Source organism: Thalassophryne amazonica, chromosome 17 (assembly GCF_902500255.1).
Source record: "Thalassophryne amazonica chromosome 17, fThaAma1.1, whole genome shotgun sequence".
Lineage (NCBI taxonomy): Eukaryota > Metazoa > Chordata > Actinopteri > Batrachoidiformes > Batrachoididae > Thalassophryne > Thalassophryne amazonica.
In genome coordinates, this window is record NC_047119.1 from 50,294,849 (window position 1) to 50,319,420 (window position 24,572).

Consider the following 24,572-nt stretch of genomic DNA (forward strand, 5'->3'; position numbering starts at 1 on the left):
TTTTTTTTACTATTGCATCTATCTGTACATCTGTAGTCCATCATATCAATGTAACAACTAGTGCCGCCTTGTGGCTGTCACACTAACAACTCATACTATCTCACTAGGGATTACATGGCAACCTGTGGCTGCAGTCGCTCGCGTCGCACCCGTTATGAACGCGTGTGACTAATAAGTCACACTAACTCAAAAATAAAAAAGAAAAAAAAATGAAATACAATATTTAATTTGTAAAATTTCCCAGCATGATGTCAGCTCATAAATGGAGGAACTCTACCCAAACTCTAAATTAAAATCCTCATCCCGAATGGCTCCAACATCTGCCTGTGCTCTTCCTGTCTGAGAATCTGAGACAGAAATTCAGCAGTTTGGTTTGAAGATTAATAGCTGTGAGTGTCAGGATCTCGAGGTGATGTGGCACAGAAGGTTGTGGGACCCAAATGCAAAAACTCACAGTGGAATTGAAATTGAAAGGCTTTATCGGTCAAAATGAGCTTGGATTCGGTACACAGTTAGACAGTCATGGATGCAGAGGTACAGATAGTCAGCAGGCCAAGGCGTCGTCAAAAAGGCAGGCTCAGATCTTTTACACAGGCAGACAAAGTATGTGGGTAGAAGCAAGACGAGGTCACAAAACAGAGCTGGGTCAGTACACGGCAAGACAAGGCAGAGCTATGCAAAGGCTGGTACGAGGACTGTGAAAATCAACGAACTGACGGGGCTTGAGTGAAAACAGAGGGTTTAAATAACCAAGGTGGAAATCAGGAAAGTGAGAACAGGTGTGTTGGAAGAATCAGGAAGGGGGCGTGGCAAACAGAAGAAAGAAAAGTTCAGGTGGGCGTGACTAAGTGCAAAAATACTGAACAGCAAAAACCAAAAGGTAATCCTGATGAAGAAAAAACAGAAATGACAAAATGCAGAGGCAAGTGCAATGAGACAGAGACGAAAGAAAACAGAGAGGAAAAACCAACTAAACATCATGACATGCTAACAGAAAGAAATGACACCAAAAGCTAGTAAATGATAAAGTGAACAGACCAGCCAGAAAATAAAAGACTAAGACAAAACTAGAACGGAACTGACCGTGGCTAAAGAATAAAAACTAACAAGAACAAAATGGCAAACAAACCTACAGACTACAGAATAACAGATAATGCCTAAAATGACTAAACAGAAAACTAAGTGATAAACTGAAAACAAAACCAGAGACAAAAGTAAACTTTACAGAAAAGGCCATACTAAAACATAACACAAGAACTGAAATAAACAGAACCACTAAGACTGAAGTGACTAAGGTAACAATTAATGAAAACAATATGGCAAAACAACTACTAAGACCAAACTACACAATACATGAATGATTAACAGAAAACAAAACCAATGAAAACATGAACATGGCAGGAATACAAATACAGATGTACAGAACAAGAAAGCAAAGATCAATGAAAAAGTCATAACAGGAAGCCCATCAAGGGCAGGATCATGACAGTGAGTGAAAACGCTTTTCCGCTTTAAAGTTCAAATTAACATCAGTGTTATTTCTGAAATCACTTGTTTGGAACATTTATGCCATTTTATTCCAGTATTCACTTTATAAGTATAAACTCTATGCAATAGTGTGAACATATACATGGAAAGACATCAGCAGCATGTCTTAAAGTAATTTTTTTACATTCATTCAATAAAAACTGCAGTTATGCCACAGTGAGCAAGAAAATCAGCAATTTCAGTCGGAACTGACAGGTGCGCAACTAATTTATTCAGCAACCTGGAATGGAAAAATGGAAAAACTGGATTTCCAATCCAAAATGACCATTCTTTTATTTTTTCCATGTTTGAAATCCAATTTTTGGATATTGTGCTGAAGAGCTTGTGGAAGTTGAGAAAATTCCATCCGTATTTTTTTGGCACCACAGATTTTCCTGAATTGAAGGACTGGAATACCATCCCAAACAAAAATCCGACAGACTCAGGCAGCTAACGCTAAAATTTTTATTTATTTTTATGGAAGTTTTAATCTCTTAATTTCTTCAATGAAAAAAGATGACTGTTGGAATCTGCTTTCCTCCTTAAAGAAGGAAAACAAAACTTGGAGCAGCTCCGAGGTGTTTGATCCTTAAAGCAGAGATGCTTGGTGGAGTATTCCTTTAGCTCTGATCTTTGAAAAAGCGGCTCTGTAAAAACCCCTGACCCGTCCCTCTTGCTGCTGCGACTAAAGTATTTTCTCCTGGTTTTAATGTGGAAAAAGGCCCGCTGCTTGCAGATATTTAATGTTGAAATTTGAGTATTTTAGTGTCAGATGAAGTCTTCATGCGCTCCATAGTGTCGTGTATCTGCTGGTATGTGGCTGTTTTAGCGTCTCTCTGGTGACATTTCTGTGACGTTGTGATACTCTTCCTTTAATAAAAACACGCTGCAGTGAAGCCTCTGTGTTTGTGACGTTTAGCTTTAGCTGTTAGCGCTCCACAGGAACTAATATCTCTATTTTCTGTCCGTTTCCTGCCCTGGTGCAACATTTAATGCTCTGATAGTGAACGGCTTTGTGAAACAAAACTTCTTCCTTGTTTATTTCCAAACAAACACATTGTTTATGCATGACAATGTGTTTACTGTGATGCAAGCGCTTGGCTTTCTTATTTTTTTTTAAATATCATTTGCTGTTTATTCTGTCAACAAAATTTGTTTATATGAAGATAATTTATCAGAGAAAAAATGACAAAATTAAAAGGTTTGAATTGTTTAACTTATTGGATTGTATGTTTGCGAGTGTCGAAGCACAAACAATAATTCTGTGTGTTCTAATGTGTAACTAAGGCTGTCTAATAAATCGGCTTCAATTCAAAGAGAGCCTCAGCTCTTCATTTGACTACAGACACAAGACTGAACACCAGTCAACTTCAGCTGTGTCGTCATATAAATGTCTTTATTTTAATTAAAAAAGTGTCTTCAAGCACTCAGTCATTTAAATTGGTTTAAATTAATTTATGCCTTGTATGGCGGTTCATGCCTCTGCTCCGACTTTGGTCGTGTCGTCAGTTCTGAGCAAAGACGAAACATTAAGAACAAGAAGAGAAACAAAAGGAAATCCAACCTCAGGATAGATAACCTCTTGAGAGTTGACCTCTGGAGATGCACCCTCTGGTGAGCTGACCTCTGGATAGATGACCTCTGGACCTCTTCAAATTTGATCTCTTGACCTCTGGAGCTCCATCCTCGGGATAGATGACTTCTGGAGAGTCGGCCTCTTCAAATTTGACCTCTGGAGAGTCGACCTCTCCAAATTTGACCTCTGGAGAGTCAGTCTCTGGTGAGCTAACCTCTGCAGATCCAGCCTTGGAATAGATGACCTCTGGAGAGTCAACCTCTTGCAAGTCAGTCTATGTAGAGAAGATCTCTGGAAATCTGATGTGTTCCTGTTCCTTAGAAACCAGCAGAATTCAGAATGCATTGGAGACCATGGACACCTGTGGCTTGAGTCTTCTCGCACGTGCTGGTTTCTGTCTGTCTGGCGATGTCTGTGTGGACTTGTTGGCAGTTCGCGTCTCTGCTCTGACTTTGGTCATGTCGTCAGCAACTGAGCAAAGAGGATGAAACATTAAGAACAAGAAGAGAAACAAAAGCTGCTGAGGGGGACTGAGGTGTCACAGGAAACTGTTAATGGTTGGTTGGTTTACATTAATTTATGTTATAATTTTCTTAGTTTGAAATTATTATTTACTTCATTTCTATTTCATGTATTATTATTTTTAAATAAATGTTTGCCGATCATTAGCAAGATTGCCGAAAAACTTCGAGCTTGTTGTAATCGTATGCTGTTCTGTTCTTATCAGCCCAGAAAACCCACGTGCGTTCTGAATGTCCCTCTAGTTGTAAAACCAATCAGCAGATTAATTGATGGAGACATTAAACATGGCTTTATGTTCTTCTCAGTATCTAAACATGCTAATTAATGGGAGGCCAGAACACCAGCAGCGGTCAGAGAGGTCAACACACTTACTCGTAACAGGCTCTCTCACTGCAGGTCAGAGCCTGGAGGTGGTTGTCATGGCAATACGGTGAATTGGAGACGGGGCTCAGACTGCCACTGAGAAATGAACAGGTGGAAGAATATTTAAATACAAAGACATAAATCACAAAAATAATTACAGGGGGAAAAATTCTACACAAAAGCGAAATATAAAAATTTACTTCAAAAAGCTGGTAGGTTTCACAACATCCTGTGACTTTGACGCAGTTATAAACTGTCAACTGGTTTCGAGAAAAAAAATAAAAAGGCAAACACGAAGCTGAGAGGTATGTGATCATTTTTGCTGGTGGATGGAACACTGTGCAGTAAAATATCAGAACGTCTCACCTCATCGCTGCCCTCTGGTGGGATGGACTAATCAGACAGTTCTCTGATTCTTTAAAACTACTGACGTCCTCTGTAGAGTTGACCTCTGGAGAGTCAGTCTCTGGTGAGCTGATCTCTTGAGAACTATCTTCTAGAAAGCTGACCTTTGATGAGCTGAATTCTGCAGAGTCAAGCTGTCGATGTGGCATTTGGCAATGTGGCATTTCTCCTTTAATTTGGGTTGCCTTATATATACGTATTTCTCCGGTGATTTTAGATTAATAAAATGAGCAGGCAGCAGCTGATTCATGCTCTGTTTGCTTATTTGAGATGTAAGATGCTGCCCGAGTATTTCTCAATTGCCCTCAAAAGTAACCCCCAGAAGCTAAAGGGTCTTAGCCATGTTAATGCTCCACAGAAGCATTTAATGAAAATAAAGTGTGAAGGACCTAAATGAGATGGTGAGGACTTTTTTCCAGGCATGCGAGACACAAATGAAGAAAATGGTTAAAATTGGGGGGGGGAGCAAACCGACTTGGAGACCAAACCTATATCATTATTAATATACAACAGAAACAACAACAGCTCAAGGACTGAACCCTGGGGCACCCCACATGTAATCCTCAAAAATTCTGACTTTATCCCACCAATGTGGACACACAGATACCTGTTGCATAAATAGCTAGCTATTCAATCAGGAGCCAATCCTCTAATACTGTACTTCTGTAATTTAACCAGTAGTAAAGTGTGATCTATAGTATCAAAGGCTCTGGGGTCTCTGTTGTCGTATTTTGTGCTCCATAATGCGCCACACATTTTCAATGGGCGACAGGTCTGGCCAGTCTAGTACCCGCACTCTTTTACTACGAAGCCACGCTGTTGTAACATGTGCAGAATGTGGCTTGGCATTGTCTTGCTGAAATAAGTAGGGATGTCCCTGAAAAAGACATTGCTTGGATGGCAGCATTTGTTGCTCCAACACCTGGATGTACCTTTCAGCATTGATGGTACCATCACAGATGTGTAAGTTGCTCATGCCATGGGCACTAACACACCCCCATACCATCACAGACGCTGGCTTTTGAACTCTGCGCTGGTAACAATCTGGATGGTCTTCTTCCTCTTTTGTCCAGAGGACATGATGCCCATGATTTCCAAAAACAATTTTAAATGTGGACTCATCAGACCACAGCACACTTTTCGACTTTGCGTCTGTCCATTTCAAATGAGCTCAGGCCCAGAGAAGGCGGCATTGTTTCTGGATGTTGTTGATGTATGGCTTTCACTTTGCATGGCAAAGTTTTAACTTGCACTTGTAGATGTAGCGACGAACTGTGTTAACTCTTCTGTTTTTCATACAATATGATCAAAGGACATAATAAGTGCCCGTAGTCTAAGAATCACCCAACAATGAGATTGGCCTGTCGTTTGAAAAGACATGTTTGTTGCCAGATTTGAACAGTGGTATCACTTTAGCTATTTTCATTTTGGAAGGAAATTTCCCAGCCATTAATGATAAATTACAAAGTTAAATGTTTAATAATACAATCAATAATATTCTTTATCAAGAACATACGAGGTCTATTAGATAATAAACCGACCCTTTTATTATTTTTTTTAACTATATGGATTTGAATGACGTGCGATTACACCAATCATGCTTGAACCCTCGTGCGCATGTGTGAGTTTTTTCACGCGTGTCGGTGATGTCATTTCCCTGTGGGCAGGCCTTGAGTGAGATGTGGTCCCGCCCTCTCGGCTGAATTCCTTTGTTTCACACGCTGCTCGAGACGGCGCGTGTTGCTTTATCAAAATTTTTTCTGGACCTGTGAGGAATATCCGAGTGGACACTATTCGAGAAATTAAGCTGGTTTTCTGTGAAAAGTTTAACGGCTGATGAGAGATTATGGGGTGTTTCTGTCGCTGTAAGGACTTCCCACGGAGCGGGACATCGCGCAGGGCTTCCAGGCGCCGTCGTCGGCCTGTTTCGACCTGAAAACATCCTAATTTAAGGCTTAATTCACCCAGGACGTCATGAGAGAACAGAGAAGATTCAGAAGAGGCTGGCATGAGGACTTTATGCGGACATTCCACTGTTTAAGGACATTTTTTTAATGAAAGACGTGCGCGCAAATTCGCGGAGTCGTTTCCGTGACGACTCGGCAAATCTGTGTGCACCGCGACAGGAAAAACACCTCCGTGTTGAAAACCATTTGTAAAATTCAGGCGGCTTTTGATGGCTTTCAACAAGTGAGTAACTGAGAAATTGTTTAACAGCTTGGGCATGTTCCAACTTGCCCGTTAAGGTTTCCAACGGAGGTGTTTTTCCTGTCGCGACCCCCCGCGGTCGGGTCCGGCCCGACATGCGACTCTGCCCGCACGTTCTTTCATTACAAACTGTCCGTTAACAATGGAATGTCCGAATAAACTCCTCATGCCGACTTCTTCTGAAAGTTCTCTGTTCTCTGACGACTTACTGCGTCAACAGAGCCTGAAATGTGGAAGTTTTCAACTTGAAACGGCAAGACGCTGCCGCCTCGAAGCGCAGATCGCCGTCAGGCGCCGTGGGCTGTCCTTATGGCGACACTACCAGACTAAAATCTCTCATCAGCCGTTAAAATTTTTACCGAAAACCAGCTGAATTTATCGAATGGTGTCCACTCAGTTGTGCCTTACAGTTTTGAAAAAAGTTTGATCAAACAAAGCAACAGTCTCTGAGCCATTCCTAAACAATGAAAAAAATCGACGAGAGGGTGGGCCACTCCTCACTCAAAGACTGCCCACAGGCGAATGACGTAACCGACAGGCGTGAAAAAACTCTCGTATGCCCACGAGGGTTCAAGCATGTCTGATGTAATCACACGTGATTCAAATCTATATGGTTTTTGAAAAAAATAAGGTTGGATACTTTTCTAATAGACTTCGTATCAAAGTTGTAACTGTCAGTTGATTTTTTTTCCTTTTAGTTTTATGAACTATGTCAATAATTTCATTTTCATCACTTTCTTTAATATACATTGAATCCAGAATTGTGTTGTTTTACTGTTGTCCAAAGAACACATTTTTGAGGATACAATTGAATTTGATAAGTTTTTACCCACATTAACATTTTCGTTTAGGACACGTCCTAACAAACTATAGATTGAAAGGCAGAAACCCCATTTATTAAAACACACACCCAGTTTTGATTAGATTTTAGAAAAATCTTTAAATGAATTTGTAAATCTGAAAACAACAGCACTCCTCAAAGCATTTTAAGGTCTTTTTTTAATATTGATTGTTGCACGTCTGTGTCTATCAATAATTGTTGATGGCACAATTGATGGGTTGGACCGGTTCAACACCAGGCAGAGGAATATTTCGAGACAGTGCACAGAACCGCCGGTTCAGAGGAACACTTCTCACCTGGACTGATCCACAGCAGAGGGCCCTGAGCTGGACTTGGAGGCTGGGGAGAGCAGATGACTTTGGCCTTCACCTTTGAGTAGTCTGGTGTGACAGAAGTCACAATCTGCTTCCTGTAAATACAATCAGCCTGTTAAAAACTACAAACATACTACATGATCATAAACTGGTGCCGAAATGCTTCAACAGCAGGCAGAAGAAAAAAGTGATGAAGAACCACTGGTTTACAGGAACGCTCACCTGGACCAGTCCATATCAGACGCACTTGAGCCGGTCTTGGAGACCCAGGAGGGATGAGTACTTTGGGAAAGGCTGGTCGTGGTCTTCCCTTTGCATTAATTTTATTATTATTATTTTTTTTTTGTTAAAGTCACTGTTTCCTCTGAATGAAATTAGAATTTTAGTCTGTTGGAATGAAAATCTACAAACCTGCTGTGAGACATTTTAAACAAACTGGTAACTGGAAGCATCAGGTCAGGTTTGACTTTTTCTGTGTATGATGTTGGTCAAATAAAGAAAGCAGCTACTACATGGACCCAGGATTCCATGGAAAACATTAACTACACTGCTGAGGTTCAAATCCAGAAAATCGTAATTCCGAATATTTAACCTAAAAATCTGACAGACCAAGCTCAAACTGTAGAGTTAAAACAAACCCTCGAACAAACTGATACCATAAAAGACCTAATAAATAAATAAATACATAAATCACGGTATGTACAACCAAAATAAACCAACACGTCAGATATAAATAAATAAAAACCCAACATGAATTCATTTTTCAGTGAAGGAGCACAAACAACGCGAGGCTGCAGAAAAAGTGCGTATATGAATATATTTGGAGATTTGTGTTCATAATTGACCACAGGAGGTCACAATTTCCTTACTTTTCACTATTTTGGCTAAGAAGCTGTAAAATATGAGCCCCCTACATTTAAAACTGGTATCCAGTTCAAAGCTTGTACCACAAACCACAATTTTTTTATTCATTTATTTTAAAGAAATTATTTTGCTTTTCAGTGAAGGAGTGCAAACCTAATGTAACACTTCAGAAGACGCAAACACACTCCTGTGTTTCAGTTGTCAGAATGAAGCTGGCTTTGTGATCTACAAATGGCATGGAAGTTCCACTGTTACCATGGCAACCACACAGACACCTTAATCAAGCAATATAATTAACAAAGTCATTATTAATTATATTGCTTTTATTGCACATAACGTTTTTGTTTTGCATTATTTGTGTCAGGTTTTTTATTCTGTTCTGGTTATTTGGTTTTTATTTTCTAGTCCGTATGTTAGTTTTTTTCTGTCTCATTGGTTTTCTGTGTGTTTATTCTCTTGTAGGGATTTTTCTGCTTGGGTCTGTCTGTCCCTGTCTCTTGGTTCTGGGTGGCGGGTGTTTCTCTCTCTCTGGCCATGCCCTTGTTCTGGTGCTTTCCATGCACACCTGTTCCTGATTTGCTGCTCCTCAGCTGGGGTTATATAAGCTCACTGGGTGCTTTAGTCCTTCACCAGATTGTTGTGCCTGTGTTCCATTGTCCTGCTTGCCTCATAGTGTTCCTGACCTCCTGCCTGTTATTTTGACCACACCTCAAGCCTGATGATTATTGTACTGCTGCTTTTTCTGGACCGCCTTCTTGTGTACTGACCATTGCTATCCACCCGAGTAAAGCCTTTATACAACCAGAGCTGTCTGTTCGAGCCATGCATTTGTGTCCAAATGTTTCTGACTAACCAGCCTGACAATTTGTGCATTTTAATGGCTATACACAGTGAGGAAAATAAGTATTTTAACACCCTGCGGTTTTGCAAGTTCTCCCACTTAGAAATCATGGAGGGGTCTGAAATTTTCATCTTAGGTGCATGTCCACTGTGACAGACATAATCAAAAAAAAAAAAAAAAAAAAATCCAGAAATCACAATGTTTGTATGTTACTGCTGCAAATAACTATTTGAACCAGCAAGAATTCTGGCTCACACAGACCTGTTAATTTTTCCTTTAAGAAGCCCTCTTATTCTGCACTCTTTCCCTGTATTAATTGCACCTGTTTGAACTTGTTACATGTATAAAAGACACCTGTTCACACACTCAATCAATCACACTCCAACCTGTCCACCATAGCCAAGACCAAAGAGTTGTCAAAGGAAACCAGGGATATATATATATATATATATATATATATATATATATATATATATACACAGGGCCGTATATAGGAATGTGAAAGGGGGGGTTCAAATCCTTGAGTTGGGAGTCCAGTGGGCTGCAGGGCCCCTGGTGGGGTTGAGGGGCAACACCCTCGTGGGGGGCTCAGGGGGGCGAAGCCCCCGAAGCAGAAGCTTTTTGAGGATTTCGAGGGGTAAAAAACTATATAAATTTCATTTGAAACCCAAAATGTATCATTTTAGGAAATACATTTTTATATACAAATAGTACTTGCTTGGGATTCGATCAGTTGCCATAAGAACCACCCAGGAAGAACCAAGATAACATTAATGCAAACTTTATACCTGCCTGTCGGTTGCGAATGACGCAACTGAAAGGCGTGAAAAAACTCACGCATGCGCACGAAGGTTCAAGCTTGGCTGATGGAAGCGCACATGATTCAAATCCATATAGTTTTTGCAAAAAATAAAAAGGTCGGATAGTTTTCTAACAGACCTCGTATTTAGCGGTATTAATATTCGCGTTTACATTATGAATATGTCCGTATATGTACATTATGTATTAAAATAGCGGTATTTAATTTGGCGACCTTGTTTAACTCGCGAAATTCGCATAATAAATCCCACGCGAATATTTGCACCTTTACAGTATTTGCAACAGGAAGGAGAAGCTCCCTTTATTTCTCAGCTTATACATAGAAACATGTTTTTACAAACCAGACAAGTGTAATTGTGTGTCTACATGGGTATTTACAAGCCTACTAATCTGTTTGATATCAGAGGAGGATAGGGACCAGGGAGCAAAAATTCTCAACCCCCATGGGAAAAGTTTATCTAGCAGTTTCCCCTTTCATCACTTAAGGGATTACTCTGGCAGAGGAAATTGAAACTTGAGGGTGTGTGATAATAGCTGTGTAACAGTTAGTGCTTGTTGCTTATTATCAATGAAAAGAAAATACATAACGTTGATATCCAGATCAGAAAAAAATCAGCAGAACAAAATCAGCAGAATTCTCGTGGGGGTTCAGTTGAACCCCCTGAACCCCTTCTATATACGGGCATATACACTCAACAAAAATATAAATGCAACACTTTTGGTTTTGCTCCCATTTTGTATGAGATGAACTCAAAGATCTAAAACTTTTTCCACATACACAATATCACCATTTCCCTCAAATATTGTTCATAAACCAGTTTAAATCTGTGATAGTGAGCATTTCTCCTTTGCTGAGATAATCCATCCCACCTCACAGGTGTGCCATATCAAGACGCTGATTAGACACCATGATTAGTGCACAGGTGTGCCTTAGACTGCCCACAATAAAAGGCCACTCTGAAAGGTGCAGTTTTATCACACAGCACAATGCCACAGATGTCGCAAGATTTGAGGGAGCGTGCAATTGGCATGCGGACAGCAGGAATGTCAACCAGAGCTGTTGCTCGTGTATTGAATGTTCATTTCTGTACCATAAGCCATCTCCAAAGGCGTTTCAGAGAATTTGGCAGTACATCCAACCAGCCTCACAACCGCAGACCACGTGTAACCACACCAGCCCAGGACCTCCACATCCAGCATGTTCACCTCCAAGGTTGTCTGAGACCAGCCACTCGGACAGCTGCTGAAACAATCGGTTTGCATAACCAAAGAATTTCTGCACAAACTGTCAGAAACCATCTCAGGGAAGCTCATCTGCATGCTCGTCGTCCTCATCGGGGTCTCGACCTGACTCCAGTTCGTCATCGTAACCGACTTGAGTGGGCAAATGCTCACATTTGCTGGCATTTGGCACGTTGGAGAGGTGTTCTCTTCACGGATGAATCCCGGTTCACACTGTCCAGGGCAGATGGCAGACAGCGTGTGTGGCGTCGTGTGGGTGAGCGGTTTTCTGATGTCAATGTTGTAGATCGAGTGGCCCATGGTGGAGGTGGGGTTATGATATGGGCAGGCGTCTGTTATGGACGAAGAACACAGGTGCATTTTATTGATGGCATTTTGAATGCACAGAGATACCGTGACGAGATCCTGAGGCCCATTGTTGTGCCAACATCCAAGAACATCACCTCATGTTGAAGCAGGATAATGCACGGCCCCATGTTGCAAGGATCTGTACACAATTCTTGGAAGCTGAAAATGTCCCAGTTCTTGCATGGCCGGCATACTCACCGGACATGTCACCCATTGAGCATGTTTGGGATGCTCTGGACCGGCGTATACAACAGCGTGTACCAGTTCCTGCCAATATCCAGCAACTTTGCACAGCCATTGAAGAGGAGTGGACCAACATTCCACAGGCCACAATTGACAACCTGATCAACTCTATGCGAAGGAGATGTGTTGCACTGCATGAGGCAAATGGTGGTCACACCAGATACTGACTGGTATCCCCCCCCCCCCCCAATAAAACAAAACTGCACCTTTCAGAGTGGCCTTTTATTGTGGACAGTCTAAGGCACACCTGTGCACTAATCATGGTGTCTAATCAGCATCTTGATATGGCACACCTGTGAGGTGGGATGGATTATCTCAGCAAAGGAGAAGTGCTCACTATCACAGATTTAGACTGGTTTGTGAACAATATTTGAGGGAAATGGTGATATTGTGTATGTGGAAAAAGTTTTAGATCTTTGAGTTCATCTCATACAAAATGGGAGCAAAACCAAAAGTGTTGCATTTATATTTTTGTTAAGTATATATATATATATATATATATATATATATATATATATATATATATATATATATATATATATATATAAATTAAGCTTTTTTGGCTAAGAAGCGCTAAGATATCAGTGTCCTAGATTTAAAACTGGTGTTCAGTTATAATTTTCTGCCTCAAACGATTTTTTAGTAAACAGTCTAATTTTTCAAAGGAGTACAAACCTAAAGTGATGTTGCATTGTTACCATGGCAACCATATAACAGCCACCAAGGCCAAAAAGTGAAAAAAAAAAAAAAAAAATCAATAATTCCTACTTATTTCAAAATTTTAATAGTTTGTATAACTGCACACCTAAATGTTGTTTACTTAACTTTTAATATTTACCTTTTAATAGTGTATAAACACAAAACACGTTTTGACGTTATTTTCCTTAAAGTGATCACATGAGGGCACCATTTTATCACTCTTATTTCCACATTTCTTGAAGCCACCTTCAGATTCTTCAGAATTGGAACAGTATAAACAGATTTTATACATTTTTATATTTTAAGGAAGAAATCACAAAATGCAGATATTCATTTAACCACGTTTACACTGGAACTAAAGGTACATCATTGCACATACAGAACAGTGGCAGCTGCTGATCTGTCTAAGATTGGAAGCTCATTGTCAGCTTACATCATAACACTTGTCAATTTATTTATATGTAAATTCAAATATGTAAAATGGTCATAACAGTCCCTAGATGCACAAGCATTTCACATTTTATATCTCTGTTACATACAATATTTTATGATCCCCACATTAATTACATACAAAAGAAAGTATCAAAAAATATAGCTATTATAAATAAAACAAAGTGGGTACTCAACTATATTGCCCTGTACATTTTATACTTCAATTTAATTTATCCTTATTTATCATATGTTATAGAAGTTTGGGGTAACAATTACAAGAGTACTCTAAGGCCATTGGTATTACTTCAAAAGCGTGTAGTACGCGTTATCCACAAGACAAGCTACCTGGAACACACAAACACACTTTTCTTACAGTCCAAATTATTGAAATTAATTGATTTGGTGGATTTCTGCACAGCTCAACTGCTATACAAAGCCAGTAAAAATTCTTTACCGGCTAACATTCAAGCCCAATTTATAGAAAGGGAAGGTGGCTACAATCTGAGGGGAAATGGTAAACTTGTACCAAAAGTTGTAAGAACCACGAGAAGTGTTTCAGTGTGTGGAGTGCGATTGTGGAATAGTTTAGAATGGAATTTAAAACAATGTCCAAACATTTACCAATTCAAAGCCAAAAACAAAGAAAACATTTTATTACGGTACAGTACACAGTGAAAATTCTTACTATAGTCATTATAGTATTAAGATTATAAAACATTAAATCATTTAGTAACAATAAGTATATCAGAGTTAAGGTATTGTATTGTGTTGAATATTGAATCTTTACTAAATTATTTAGTATTTGTAGTATATTGATGAGTGATTGAAGAGTAAGCATGTTCACGGGTACTGGAATTGTATAAGTCCATTCATGAGCTATTGAAATTGTAAGTATATTGATAAGTTATTGAAATTGTTGTCTATTCATGAGTTATTGGAATTGTAAATATATTGAGGTATTGTAAATTAACTGCAGTTGTATTTATTGTTAATTAAGCAACCACTGAAGATATGTGTACCGGGGGTGGGATTTAAAAAGTATTTACTTCTTCCCACTCCCTTTCGAACTTTCTTGTTGTCATTTTTTGTTTTGCTTCTTTTTTGATTTTGTTTATTTTTTCATGAGTGTAGAGGTACAGAGAGTGCAAAGAAGCTTTGTTCATTTGATTTGCTTATATTGTGAACTGACATGATACTGGAATTGACAACTAAGTTCGAAATAAAAAAAAAATTTGATTGATTGATGATGGCACAGTTACTAAGTGGTTAGTGCGCTTGGTTTCAGTGCGGAAGGTTCCTGGTTCAAACCCCACACCTGACACATTTCTCCATGAAATGTGGAGTTGCGTCAAGAAGGGCATCCGGCATAAAATTGCCAGAATCAACATGCAGGTCCACCTTGGCTCGGCTGTGGTGACCTTGAGTGAAAACAAGGGAGCAGCTGAAGGGATTTACTTTTACAAGCATATTATTGTTTTAAACAAAAATATCATCAAAAATTTCAAGAAGAACATAGAACCTTTATTATTAAACATACATAACAGCCAGTTTCCTGCATTGTTCAATGCAAATGTTATTTTAAAGATAAGCCACCAGATGTCGCCATATCAAATTGTATCGAAGCTTCAAAACACTAAACCTTGGCTTCATATCGATTCAGTGGTTCAAACGTTTCGGTCACTAATTTACATAAATAAAATACATCAGCAACCACTAATTATTACCACATATGCCCGGATAGACTTATAATCATGAATACTTTGATGTTGTGTTGCGAACCGGAATATCTGTCCATGTCCATACCGGACAGGAATTCTGCCGGGGGAAGAAGAAAGAAAGAAAGAAAGAAAGAAAAAGAAAGAAAGAAAGAAAAAAAAATCGTTCAATTTTTGGTCAGAATGATGTTCATTTTTTTTTCTAATGACATGAGTAATATTGGCTTTGACTGGAAAAAATGTGTTAAAACTGTAAAGTGGTCAGAAATTGTGAATCTGTCTGGATATCTGTCCAGTTTAGCCTGGACATGAATTCTGCCCCATAAAATGTTGTTCAATTTTTGGTCAGAATGGTGTTCATTTGGTCTAATGAGCAATATCTGCTTTGACTGAAATAATTGTTAAAAATGGAGATCAGGCAGAAATTACAAATCTGCTGGAATATCTTTCCAGTCCAGCTCAGAAATAACTTTTGACAAAAAAAAAAAAAAATTTCATTCAATTTTTGGTTAGAATGGTGCTCATTTGGTCCAGTGACATGAATAACATTGCCTTTGACTGAAAAATCGCATTAAAACTGGAAATCGGTCAGAAATTGTGACTGTCTGAATAATAATCTGGTCCAGCCTGGACATGAATTCAGCTGAAAAAAATTTTCGTCCAATGTTTGGTCAGGTGTTCATTTGGTCTAATGAGTAATATCGGCTTTGACTGAAAAAATTGAGTTAAAACTGGAAATTGGTCAGAAATTGCGAATCTGTCTGGATATCTATCTAGTCTAACACAGACATGAATTCTGCTGAAAAAAAAAAAATTGTTCAGTTTTTTTGTCAGAATGTTGTTCATTTAGTCTAATGAGTAATATTGAAACAAATATTGCCTTTGACTGAAATAATTGCTTTAAAACTGGAAATCAGGCAAAAATTGTGAGCCTTTCTTAATGTCTGTCCTGTAAGCCCTGGACATGAAAATCGGCCGAAAAAAAATTTGTTCAGTTTTTTGTCAGAATAGTGTTCATTTGGTCTAATGACATGAGTAATATTGGCTTTGTCTGAAAAATTTGTGTTAAAACTGGAAATCAAGCTAAATTGTCTTTCTGAATGTCTGTCCAGTCAACCCCAGACATGAATTCAGCCCCCCCCCCCCCCAAAATTTTTTTTTTTTTTTTTTTGTCAGTGGTGTTTATTTGTTCTAATTAGGTGTAATATTGGCTTTGACTGAAAAAAACTGCATTAAAACTGGAAATCGAGTGGAGTGCAGTTTGAAGCAGAAACAAGGTGATAATCGGTGAACTGCAGCTGATGCACAAAAATGACGCATGCGCAGTGAAGGCAGGGCGTGTCAATTTTTAGGGGGAGACCGTTCGGTCGGAGACACCGGGATTCAGTGTTGTGTTCTACAAATATTCACGGGGTTAGAATGTGGTCAAGTTGACTTCCTGGATGTGAAACCAGACTGTTCTGGTTGCTGAACAGCAAGTAGCTGAAACTGAATCCTGTTACAAAATGATCCCTGCAAGCATCTTCCTTGATACCACTAGTTATAATCCACATGATCATCCTTTCCTTGACAGATTGGGACAAAAAAAAGAAGAAGAAAAACAAAAAACAAACATCGGCATTACACAGCAGCTCCACCCCAGATCTCAAGGTCCCTGGAGGTTTCCCTGCCTTCAGTTCTTTGTGACCTTTGTGATCTCATCAACTTTTGATGGTTTGCAGTTGACTGGACAGTCAGCCACAAGAACCCTGGTACTGGAGATGTCCAACATCCCAGCAGGAGGTACGGTCCAATGTGACCGTACAGCAGAGGCATCTCCAGTGGCACGAGATGCAAGTTCTTCTGCACAAATGGAATTGTTATAGAAATAAAGAGGCAGCTTGCTGTTTTTGCATTTATCTTTATTGAAAAATTAAACACACTTTCTGTATAAATAGCACATTATTGTACAACATGTCTGATTTCAGTGTGCAGGGATGCAGCAAAACAATGACTGACAGCTGAAAAGCATCACTGCACCAAAAAAAAAACAACAAAATGATGGTGTGCAGCCAAAGAAAAGAATAAACATATGTTCAAATCAGCGTGTGGGGTCTGTTGAGGTGCCTGACCTTTGGGGTGAGGGGTCAATGATCACAGCTGTAATGAATCTGAGCTGAGGCCAACACCTCTTTGTTTTGGCATCTGATTAATGAGGCCGTCGTCTGCTGCCACAGATTCCCTCCATCATCCATCTTGCTGCTCGGCTCTTTAGTGTCAGGTCAAAGGTCAAGCAGCTACACGTGGCCTCCTAGAATCACACACACCTCTGGACTACAGAATCAGTTTTGCGTTTTGAGGACGACTGTGTTCGATTATACAACCCCTGGCAAAAATTATGGAATCACCGGCCTCAGAGGATGTTCATTCAGTTGTTTAATTTTGTAGAAAAAAAGCAGATCACAGACATGACACAAAACTAAAGTCATTTCAAATGGCAACTTTCTGGCTTTAAGAAACACTATAAGAAATCAAGAAAAAAAGATTGTGGCAGTCAGTAACGGTTACTTTTTTAGACCAAGCAGAGGAAAAAATTATGGAATCACCCTGTAAATTTTCATCCCCCAAATTAACACCTGCATCAAATCAGATCTGCTCATTGACATTGACCCTATGTGTCTTTTTACAAGGAATGTTTTTGCAGTTTTTGGTTTATGAAAAATGATTTCATCATCCCCAAACATCCTTTCAATTGATGGGATAAGAAAAGTGTCCAAAATATCAGCGTAAACTTGTGCATTTATTGATGATGTAATGATAGCCGTCTCCCCAGTGCCTTTACCTGACATGCAGCCCCATATCATCAATGACTGTGGAAATTTACATGTTCTCTTCAGGCAGTCATCTTTATAAATCTCATTGGAAAGGCACCAAACAAAAGTTCCAGCATCATCACCTTGCCCAATGCAGATTCGAGATTCATCACTGAATATGACTTTCATCCAGTCATCCACAGTCCACAATTGCTTTTCCTTAGCCCATTGTAACCTTGTTTTTTTCTGTTTAGGTGTTAATGATGTCTTTCGTTTAGCTTTTCTGTATGTAAATCCCATTTTCTTTCGGCGGTTTCTTACAGTTCGGTCACAGACGTTGACTCCAGTTTCCTCCCATTCGTTCCTCATTTGTTTTGTTGTACATTTTTCGATTTTTGAGACATATTGCTTTAAGTTTTCTGTCTTGACGCTTTGATGTCTTCCTTGGTCTACCAGTATGTTTGCCTTTAACAACCTTCCCATGTTGTTTGTATTTGGTCCAGAGTTTAGACACAGCTGACTGTGAACAACCAACATCTTTTGCAACATTGCGTGATGATTTACTCTCTTTTAAGAGTTTGATAATCCTCTCCTTTGTTTCAATTGACATCTCTCGTGTTGGAGCCATGATTCATGTCAGTCCACTTGGTGCAACAGCTCTCCAAGGTGTGTTCACTGCTTTTTAGATGCAGACTAACGAGCAGATCTGATATGATGCAGGTGTTAGTTTTGGGGATGAAAATTTACAGGGTGATTCCATAATTTTTTCCTCAGAATTGAGTGATTCCATATTTTTTTCCTTTGCTTGGTCTAAAAAAGTAACCGTTACTGACTGCCACAATCTTTTTTCTTGATTTCTCATAGTGTTTCTTAAAGCCAGAAAGTTGCCATTTGAAATAACTTTAGTTTTGTGTCATGTCTGTGATCTGCTTTTTTTCTACAAAATTAAACAACTGAATGAACATCCTCTGAGGCCGGTGATTCCATAATTTTTGCCAGGGGTTGTCCAGTGAACAATGTTTTCTCATGTCCATTTCTTCTTTTCAGACACATTACCCCAAGTGGGGTTCAGTGCCTTGCTCAAGGGAACACAAACAATATAATTTCACTCAAGCCTCAGAGTTGATTTTAATTATAGTTCGGTTCATATATATTTAGACAACGACAAAGCACAAGAAAATAATAAACAGAAGACGGTGTTGCGGACTTTCAGTTTGATTTCATTCTTTTTAATATCTGTATTTTTGCCTCTCTTTTCTGCAGGGATGCAGCTCATGTTATGCAAAGGTTTCATGCAGAAAACAACAAAAGCCTTCCATTCTGTGGCTGCGATTCGTTCCAGATTAAATGAGAGTGATTCCAGGGAGAGGACGTGGTCCAGATCTCATCGCTCTGAATTTTCCTCCATCTGTCTACTTCTCTCGCTCAGGTCGTCTCTCACTCACATTCAAATACTGACGCATCCTGAATCTTAAGTGTCTGTAGTGTCGGCGAGCAACACATCGTCTTTCCCATATTGTTTGCATCGTGACCTGAATGTGCACATGCAGTCAAATAAATGCAACAACAAAGAGAAAGAACCACTTTCACTCTGACATTTGATTCTTCCTGCAGCCACACAATGTCTGATATAATCTCACATTTTTGCTCATAATCTGATTCCATACTTCCGTAAAAAAAGTCCTGCCTGCTGATAGAGAACAATGAAAAAGAGCAGAAATGTCAGCATGGACAGAGTCTGAGTCCAAATTTCTCAATAAATATGAGCTTTTATTGTATTTTCATTGAGTCCCAACTGTGAAATTAATAATCTCAATTTGTTAAAAAAAAAAGAAAAAAAAAGAGAGAAATTATTAAAGCAAACTCAAACATTAAAAAAATGTCTTGGCTACACCTCTTCATTCATATAGCTCTGAGTGTGATTCTTTCTATTTCATCTCAGGCAAAACGTTTTCATTAATATGGGTTCCAATAATACAAATTGTTTTGCAAAACAAATTTATTTTAAAACTCCTTGGCTCCGCCCCTTTAGGCCAATCGGCCGCAAATTGTAATGTTATATGTTTAGCACAAACCCCAACATTGTCAGGATTGGGCTGTGTTTGCTGTTCTTTTTGTCTTGGTTTGTTGGTTCTCTTGTTTGGTCTCTTGTTGGGGTTTTTCTGTTGGGTCTGTCTGTCCCTTTCTCTCGTCTGTCTCTGCTGACTCTTGATGGTGGGTCTTTTCCTCGCTCTTTGGTCACGCCTTCCTTCTGGTTCATTCTATGCACACCTGCTCCCAATCAGCACCTCATCACCTGGGTGTATTTAAGGTCCTCTGTTCCCTTGTCATTTGCCAGATTGATGCACCTAGTGCCTTCTCTCCAGCTGTTTGTATTCTCGACCTGCTTGCCTCTTGTGTGTTCTGACTACCTGCCTGTATCCTCGACCACGCCTTTGCCTGATGTTTTTGGTTTTGTTAGTCTTGTTGGACTGCTTTACTGTGTACCAGACCCCGTTTACTGCTTTTACCTACAGAACTTGTTGTCTGAGTCCTGTATTTGCGTCCAGCCGTTCTAGTTATCCAGACCTGACAAACATCTCCAAGAAGTCAAAAATATAGAACAATAATATTTGTGATATTAATAATATGTTTTTGCCTTTTGGCCACCCCATTTTTTTCTTCAGGCAGGATATCTAGCAGAGATCAGCATCGGGATTTGGCACAAGTTTTATGCTGGATGCCCTTCCTGATGTGACTCCATTTTTAATTAATATTATGATATATATATATATATATATATATATATATTCAGTCTAACAGCCTCTTTTTGCAAAGCAAAAAACAAACAAAAAAAACACAACCTCCCCCCCCCCCCAATAAATAAATAAATAAATAGAAATTAAATGTGCAGGTTCCACTTGACATATATATAATGGGACACACTCTCAGATGGTTCCAATGCTTTCACCAAAGTTTATGAAAATATTTTGTATTAAGATGTCGTTTCTTGAATAAAACACTTTACCTTTCCTGATTTGCAGATCTGCTCCAAAATGTTATTGCGCATAATCTGGAGTAAGACATTCATCTTAACGATTTCATACCAGCAGGAGTACAACAGGTCGCAAAAAACCCTCGTTATTTACTCAGTCCCTCCAAAAATGTGTGATGCCAGGATTTTAATAATTAATAGTAATAACAATATTATATAATTGTAATAATAACAAATATTTCAACCAATATGTCTGTGTATCTCTTTTTCTCTTTATAGAGTGTATCTCTCTCTCTCTCTCTGTACACACAAGTATACTGGATGAGTTCTTTGTTGAAATAATTGCTGAAATCTTGGCATCACAAATTTCTGGAGGGTCTGTTTATGTTACACGGTGACTGGACAAATTAACCGTCCTCACCGAAAAAAATTCTAAATTATACTGGGGTTTATTTTAAGAACTATGCACCACATGCTCAATGTCAAGTTATTAGAAAGATTTATGCCAGTTTTGTCCATGCCTTGATACAAAACACTAATGTATACACACTGAATTAAATTCTTCTTCCAAATGTGCACAATTTAAAATCTACTGTGTAAAGTGTTAACATCCCAAAGTTGGAAAACGAGGCCATATGAACAGAGGTGGGCAAATACAACCAAACAAAAAACAAAACAGGCGTTTATTAATCAAACTCTACATGCATGAAATGTGAGATTTTATCGTGCATCACATGCAGATGAAAGAACCAATGCTACACCAAAATCACTGCTGGAGTGAACTGTTACACCGTCAATCAAATGTTGTAAATGAAAGACTGAATATGTACTGGAAATGTGTCCCATTATGACATTGAAAGTCATCAGAGGGGTGACGCATAATCAGTACACACAATATAAATGTACTGTTCAGACAAAATATCAATAACAGCACTTGCGTCACATTATGGTGAGGTTTGAATCCCCTTTCCAGCCCCGTTGGTTTTGGAGATATTGTGGAAAATGTGTTTTTGGTACAATTATGCAGTAATTTCATGATTCATACAATAATATGAGCAAGGAAGATAGTGGCCGATCCCTCTCACCCAGGACACAAACTTTTTGTCACCCTCCCCTCTGGCAGACAGCTGAGGTCCATCAGGACTAAAAACTCAAGACACAAAAATAGCTTCTTTCTGTCCGCAGCTAGACTTATAAATAACGCCAGAGACCCCCATTTACCCTGCCCCCCCCACTCCCACAAAGTACAGATTGATCATCCCTGCACTGAAAGGTACGGTACATCTCCATGCCTTTGCACAGCCCCATTCCACTGTATTATATTTGACAGTGAACATAGTTTTGCCTATTTATCCGACTTCTTACAGAAGTATTTTTTCCTTTTCTTTTTATTGTTGTTTATGCACCAATTACTTCTTACAGAATTATTTTTTCCTTTTCTTTTTATTGTTGTTTATGCACCAATTACTTCTTACAGAATTATTTTTTTCCTTTTCTTTTTATTGTTGTTTATGCACCAATTACTACTTACAGAATAATTTTTTCCTTTTCTTTTTATTGTTGTTTATGCACCAGTGACACCAGGGCACTGTTCCATAAAACAGGATTACCAAATAAGTCAGGCTTATTTCGTCAGTCTGCCTTATTTGAAAAGAAGACAGACTAACATGGTAATCCTGATTTATGGAACATGCCACAGATCAAATTCCTTGTATGTGAGAACTTACTTTAAATTCGATTCTGATTCTGAATATGAGCCTTAAATGGCCTCTATAACCTGACTGGCTGTATCTTCCATGACCTTTGACCGATTTGCTCCAAAAGTTAATCATCTAGAGACGCTCACCCAACCCAGGACACAGTGGATTCCATCCACGTTTGGTGAGAATCTGCTGACACGCTTCCGAGTCATTTTGATCACATTCACCCCATTATGCTACATGTAATAATGCAGAGATGTGACGCACATCACCATAAACGCATGTCCTATGTGCGCCATTCAGCAGGGCGGAATCATAACAACAATCACGTCTCATTCCTTCCTTAGCTCGCTCCATCTCTAACTCTACCCGATTGCTTATCTCCTAATTGCTTTTAAATAAATGGATGAAATGCGTGTGCAAGTGCACACAGACGGATCTGTAAGTGAGCGTGCGCTGAGGGTATAGTTTGTAAAATCTTTGGTGGCAGCTACCGTCCTCTAAATGTCTCATTATGTTCCTCGTAGGTGTAATTGGTGCAGCGTGCACAGCTGAGGGAAGCCCCACAGTGGGAATATAATTACAAAATAAAATCCTCTATTGCTATTCAGTGGAGGGAGCAACAGGAGGAAAGCTGAGCAGCGTGAGCAACTGTTTCCCTCTCAAACAGTGCAGCTAAATAAAACGTGAACTCTAATGAACATGCATGTGACACCATTTGTGCAGCTTCCATTCTGCAGATTTCAAAACTTTGAGACACTGTTGAGATCTGAAAATCAAATGTTTTACTCAGCTCTGGCTTCATACTGTATTCCACTGAGGAAACCAAAAGACTTTTTGCTAATCGGCACAAAATTTGCAGTCACTTCTTGTAGAACATCTTATTCTACTGGGGGATCCAAAACCATTCATAAGCATGACAGGAAATGTTATCAGTCTTCCCGGGTCTGTGTGGCATGGAAAACCTTGAGCGGGAATCATCTTAATTCAAGGTTCGAGTCTGAGCTCCTGACCCTGGTTCTAAGAGTGAGCCTCCTGAGGAAGCGCACTTTGACCCGCTTGGTTCGTGACCTCATTCTGTAGTTCACTACCTGCAGATCATGACCACACACACACACACACACACACACACACAGCTGGTGAAGCTGGAAGGGGAGGGTCTGAGTGTTTCAGAAACTGCTAATCTACTGGGATTTTCATGCACAACCATCTCTAGGGCTTACAGAGAATGGTCCAAAAAAAAAGAGAAGACATCCAGTGAGTGGCAGTTGTGACGACGAAAATGTCTTGTTGATGTAAGAGGTCAGAAGAGATTGGACGAGATCGGTTGAATGGGCGACCGCATGATGCCGTCATGTCAATATGGACCAACAGCTCTGAGCAATGTTCCCAACACCTTGTTGAATCCATGCCACGAAGAATTAAAGCAGTTCTGAAGGCTAAAGGGAGTTTCAACATGGTCCTAGCAAGGTGTACCTAATAAAGTGGCCAATGAGTGTATATCAACCGCAGACAGAATTTTTAAAATAATGATATTTTCCCCAATGTTGTTGTTGTTGTTGTTCATTCGGCTGCTCCCAGTATGTTCGGAGTCGCCACAGTGGATACAACCAGATCTGCATTGGTATTTGGCACAAGTTTTACGCTGGATGCCCTTCCTGACACAACTCCAGTTTTACCTGGAGAAACACACACAGCTGCTGGTGGTCCAAAGAGGTCTCCCATCCAAGTACTAACCAGATCCTGCTCTGCTTAGCTTGTGAGATCTGACGGGATCAGGCTGACACAGATCGCCTGCTATTTTCCCCAATGATATAATTAAATTTATATATAATTTGTAATGGTTTCCACTTTCTTTGACAGCTAAATATAGCCTCTTCCTGTGGTATTTCTTTTATGTTTTCTGAATTTCCAATACCTTAAAATGTCCTACATGTAAGAGTTCACTTACTCTGCATTTTTTAAATTTATTTTTGCTGTCATGTGTCCTTTATTAAACTGTTATTAGTTATTGGTTTGTCCCTTCAAAATAAGATTAATTGCATCTTGCTGCAAGATTCCTGCTGCAAACCCACAAACATGAATCGAGAGTCCACTTTATAGCTAATTATTAATTTAATATGTAATCATATTCATCATGACACAAT

General features: G+C 39.3%; 1 long non-coding RNA gene across 1 annotated transcript; it reads left to right on the forward strand.

Annotated features, from left to right (window-relative positions):
* The first annotated feature begins 175 nt into the window (after positions 1-175).
* Positions 176-2,843, forward strand: LOC117529773. Its single transcript, XR_004566099.1, has 2 exons — positions 176-393; positions 1,518-2,843. It is a non-coding gene; the product is annotated as an uncharacterized LOC117529773 (long non-coding RNA).
* Positions 2,844-24,572: the final 21,729 nt, after the last annotated feature.